The following is a 6,045-nucleotide window of genomic DNA, read 5'->3' on the forward strand; positions in this document are numbered from 1 at the left end:
TCTTGAATATAAATGATATTCAGACAATAACATTATTACGGTTTAATAATTTATTATTTAATCAATAAATAAACGCAAGCAGCAAATCAATTAATTTCGTTTGTAGTGGAAACCGAAAGTAAACAAACCAACCTTCAAAATGGCTGACGACATAGCAACGTAGGAATTAACGCTCAGAAATTATTTACAAAATAAGATCATCAGAAATGATGTAAAGTGAACGCTAATTCGCTGTTTTGTAGATAAGTATACGATCTATTGAAAAACCATAACATTTGACATAAAAACACCCGCGGATATGGAAATCTTCAGCGTAACGAAATAGCAGACATCACACGGTGTCTCATCTGATTCTACGCTGTTTGCCAAGGCCGATAATGAATGGAAATGCACAAACTCAGTAACTGGCAAGCATATAAGCATTAGTAGGTTGTTTCGTGATTATTTAGAAACGACTACATAATTCTTTTGGTTCAGCCAGTGCAACTTAACAGAAATAAGTATAAAAAGTTTCTACACCTGACAACAATGTGCCAACTTAATACAAGGTAAGTTGTTTACATTATTTAAAATATTGCAAGCTTACAGTATACAACAATAAACAGCTGGTACAATGTAATGTCATCATTTTAATTTTAATAAGCTCGTGGTTAATTACCCTTTTTAATCTTATGGATCAATGCATCTCTAACACCTTCAATTGACTTGTTCGTGAAAAATATACACCCTCAGTGCATCTTATCCCATACACCATCACTCACTTACTAAGGCTCGATTGATCATACTCGGCTTGGGTACTACTTACCGGTACATGTACCCCGGGTACTCTTAATTTTACTTACATGTACCCCGGGTATGGTAAATAAACTTAAACATACCCGCAAATATTAGATTGTATCTGATTTGTATATCCGCCAAAAATCCGATGTCGTTAACAGTGGTCTCTGGAAGCACCGGCAGCCGGCGATTTCACCGGTTACATTCAATCTAGATGCAGGCTACTTTTCCCCAAAATATCAATTGAAATGGTGCAAATGCACATGTTTTATTGCTTAATCGCCGGCTACTTTGAAAATATAACTGGCTTCTCAGATGTTTCTGGAGAACACTGCGTTAAACATGCTACCGATTAACGTAAATTAATATTGTTTACCTTAAACAAACTTCTCTTTTAAAAAATCAGCATCAACATGCTTTTTAGTATGAGTGTTGAGAGGACGCCGTAGGAATAAGCAAGTAATCAAGAATACGTCTCTGTTTCTGCTTTTATTTCCTTCATGTATAATGACGATAAGGATTGACGACTAACATTGACGACAATGATTACAAGCATTGACGACTAACGTTGACGACAAGCATTGGCAACTAGATGTAACATTGACCATTCTCTACAATAAATGAAATTAACAATAAAAAATGAGTAATAAGATTATAGTACAACAGATATGCTATTCAAAGTATAATATAATAGCATACACTCATTAGAATAAAAGGTTTCATAAATAACAATTTGAAACATTTTCAATAAATATCGAAATATCTTATACAATATTTATTACACAGCATTAATTAATTGTTAAAACATAATATAAAGACAGAATATGGTGTTCCCCATTTAACGGACCTTGCAAACCAAATAATGTTTCTTTTAAAAAATCTATGACGGTAAAAAGTGAACGTGCGATGTTGCGGAAAATATTATACTTGACGACGTCATACAATGACGCGACTTTAAACAATTTAAGATTTAAAATTAAATCACATTATTGATTTTAACAATGAGTTTTGATAATATAAATGCCATTTAACAGAAAATTGACATAACAATTTGAAACATTTTCAATAAATATCAAAATATCTTATACAATATTTATTACACAGCATTAATTAATTGTTAAAACATAATATAAAGACAGAATATGGTGTTCCCCATTTAACGGACCTTGCAAACCAAATAATGTTTCTTTTAAAAAATCTATGACGGTAAAAAGTGAACGTGCGATGTCGCGAAAAATATTATACTTGACGACGTCATACAATGACGCGACTTTAAACAATTTAAGATTTAAAATTAAATCACCTTATTGATTTTAACAATGAGTTTTGATAATATAAATGCCATTTAACAGAAAATTGACATAAATGTAAACATAATTAATTTTGACAAAATAGCCGACAACAACCGATTTAGTGTTAAAAAATTCCCGCGTACGTTTTAGTATATTTACCGTACCCAGGGTATGAGCCTTACTAACTGTATTATTATTATATCTCACCGACTACAAGGTACCTTTACCTTGTTGTGTTTATCAACCTGGAATTTATGTAAAATCCGGCTAATTAGTAACAGATGTGATACACTGAGATAAAGATATTGCCTTAGTCCTTATGTATTTGAGGCTGTTTCCATAAATAATTAAGAAGTAACTTTTTACAGCTTTTTAAAGATTTTTTAAAAAATAAATAACTCAGAAAAGTTTATCAATTACAGAATAATTATTGATTTAATATAAAATGGCTCCTTTGTAATGTTTAAATGCTACAATTTTTAATCGACCAGTAAAGACCAGTAATGACCAGTATATACCGGTTTTAACCGGGTATTGACTGCCGGCCCGGTCAATACTCAATTGACCGGTCAATATGCCAACCCTGCATTGAAACCTAATATGCATTTATCTATTATTATTTGGGGACAAATAATTTTACTGTGTGAAGACCCTACATAAAAATGCTGATTTTTTTCTTACTTGGTACCTGGCGACACACATTTTCAAGTCTATTTCATTAAATTTGGCATAGATATTTATAAAAATGGCATCATATGAACCAGTAGTCATAGTATAAGCAACATTGAAGCCTAATATGCATTCATCTATTATTAATTGGGCACAAATAATTTTACTGTGTGAAGACCCTACATAAAAATGCTGATTTCTTTCTTACTTGGTACCTGGCGACACACATTTTCAAGTCTTTTTCATTAAATTTGGCATAGATATTTTAATAAATGGCATCGTATGAACCAGTAGTCATAGTATAAGCAACATTGAAGCCTAATATGCATTCATCTATTATTATTTGGGCACAAACAATTTTACCGTGTGAAGATCCTACATAAAAATGCTGATTTTTTTCTTATTTGTTACCTGGCGACACACATTTTCAAGTCTATTTCATTAAATTTGGCATAGATATTTATAAAAATGGCATCGTATGAACCAGTAGTCATAGTATAAGCAACATTGAAGCCTAATATGCATTCATCTATTATTATTTGGGCACAAATAATTTTACCGTGTGAAGACCCTACATAAAAATGCTGATTTTTTTCTTACTTGGTACCTGGCGACACACATTTTCAATTCTATTTCATTAAATTTGGCATATATGTTAATAAAAATGGCATTGTATGAACATATCGTCATAGTATAAGCAACATTGAAGCCTAATATGCATTCATCTATTATTATTTGGGAACAAATAATTTTACCGTGTGAAGACCCTACATAAAAATGCGGATTTTTTTCTTACTTGGTACCTGGCGAATCACATTTTCAAGTCTATTTCATTAAATTTGGCATAGATATTTATAAAAATGGTATCATATGAACCATTAGTCATAGTATAAGCAACATTGAAGCCTAATATGCATTCATCTATTCTTATTTGGGCACAAATAATTTTACTGTGTGAAGACCCTACATAAAAATGCTGATTTTTTTCTTATTTGGTACCTGGCGACACACATTTTCAAGTCTATTTCATTAAATTTGGCATAGATATTTATAAAAATGGCATCGTATGAACCAGTAGTCATAGTATAAGCAACATTGAAGCCTAATATGCATTCATCTATTATTATTTGTGCACAAATAATTTAACCGTGTGAAGACCCTAGATAAAAATGCTGATTTTTTTCTTACTTGGTACCTGGCGATACACATTTTCATGTCTATTTCATTAAATTTGGCATAGATATTTATAAAAATGGCATCGTATGAACCAGTCGTCATAGTATAAGCAACATTGAGGCCTAATATGCATTCATCTATTATTATTTTGGGCACAAATAATTTTACCGTGTGAAGACCCTACATAAAAATGCTGATTTTTTTCTTACTTGGTATCTTGCGACACACATTTTCAAGTCTTTTTCATTAAATTTGGCATATACATGTATATTAATAAAAATGGCATTGTATGAACATGTCGTCATAGTGTAAGCAGAGAAGCATAATAGGCATTCATCTATTATAATTTGGGCTCATACAATTTTACCGTGTTAGCACCATATATCAAGTTGCAGATTTTTTAAATATTCGCCACATACCCAAAGGCATTTTCATTAATATCTCAGAAAAAAAGACCTATACATTAATACACATGGCATCTAAAGAACATTTTATCATAGTTAAACATGGTTCCCAGCCAACCTGGAAATCAGGGAAAACCTGGAAAAAAACTTTCACTTTCACTAACGCCCAGTACAAATATATGGACAGAATGATTTTTTCACTTACCGGTATGTGGGTGTATGTTGGCTCCACTTCACAAGATACAGTCATTGTAGTTTAATTGAAAAACGCATCTTACAATGTGAGATGAGTTCTGGGTTCAAGCCCCAGCAGTGCCCTATCATGTGTGATATACAGAGCCATTATGATTAAATATACACAGTTATCTTTTTAAACAATACAATTAAATATAAGGAATAATGTTAAAGGGGCATTGCTGCTTAGCCATTTTTGGGATTGTATTGTGATTTTTGGCCAAATTTGACACTGAATAACAGGGTTTATATACATCCCAAGCATAAATGCTTCTAAATTTGTAAAAAAAAACAAGTCGAAGTGTGCAGAATATTAAAAATTTGCAATTTTCTGATGTCTAAAGGTCATTAAATGCCACTTAAAGTTTACATTTTTTGTACAAAATGACCCATTTTGTGCTGTCCATTATTGGTTAATGTTTTACGCCGTCAGGTCCAAAAACGCTAATTCTGTAGCTTGTTTGGACTATAATCTATAATGTGGCCAAGTTTCAGCAGATTCGACCCAGTGGTTCTGATTTTATACGCCGTGCCTAGCTTTTATTAGTCCACTACCGGTTTCACCGGAGGGGACTTATGGTTTGCGCTCTGTGTGTCCGTCAGTCAGTCACACTTTTCTGAATCCTGCGATAACTTTAAAAGTTCTTAATATTTTTTCATGAAACTTGAAACATGGATAGATGGCAATAAGGACATTATGCACGTGATTTCATTTTGTTCCTACGTCAAAAATTCTGGTTTCTATGGCAATAAATAAAAACATAAAATAAATTCTGACAATGGTGGAGCCGGTAGGGGACAAATTTGCTTGACAATAGTCTTGTTGAGTATTACTCACTGACTTATGCATATACGCTCGGCTGTTTTCGGAGAATACCTGAGGTATTGTCATAGCCAGCTCATCGCGTCGTGTCGTGTCTTTTCGCCGTCCGGCGTCCGCCATGCTAAAACCTTAACATTGACCCATTGTACCCACAATTTTCGTACCCACATTTTTTTTCGTAACCAAAATTTTCGTACCCACATTTGTTTAGTACCCAAAATTTGTGTTCCCACATTTTCTTACCCAAAATTTTTGAATCCAAATTTGTTTAGTTCCCACTCATTCCATCCCGCGAAACCCCTTAAGGTGTCGCAACTCTAGTATGGAATGAGTAATGTATTGGACGTCATCATTGATGACGTTCATTCGAACGAATGATAAAGGGGGCTAAGTTTCGTTAAGTTGAGGCATATAGTCGCGATTTGTGCTTCTTGAAAACTGGCCAAGCACGTTTGCTGAAATTTAACATGTATATGAACCAGAATGCGATCTACCTGTTGGCGTAGGAGTTATACCTCGGAAAAATCAAGTTTTCGAGTATTTTGTGTTTAAATATTTTTTCTGCGAAACACAACGCGCGTAGATAAACATTGTGACGTAACGTCATGAAAAGCGCTTAGGCTAGCTTCCATCTTGTTAATAAACAAAGAAACTAAGTTACGCGTTATTA

General features: G+C 33.1%; 1 long non-coding RNA gene across 1 annotated transcript; it reads right to left on the reverse strand.

Annotated features, from left to right (window-relative positions):
• Positions 1-400: 400 nt before the first annotated feature.
• On the reverse strand, positions 401-4,361 carry LOC127836680 (uncharacterized). Its single transcript, XR_008028869.1, has 2 exons — positions 3,150-4,361; positions 401-2,953 (listed from the first exon to the last, which is right to left on the reverse strand). It is a non-coding gene; the product is annotated as an uncharacterized LOC127836680 (long non-coding RNA).
• Positions 4,362-6,045: the final 1,684 nt, after the last annotated feature.

This window comes from Dreissena polymorpha, chromosome 6 (genome assembly GCF_020536995.1).
Source record: "Dreissena polymorpha isolate Duluth1 chromosome 6, UMN_Dpol_1.0, whole genome shotgun sequence".
Taxonomy (NCBI): Eukaryota; Metazoa; Mollusca; class Bivalvia; order Myida; family Dreissenidae; genus Dreissena; species Dreissena polymorpha.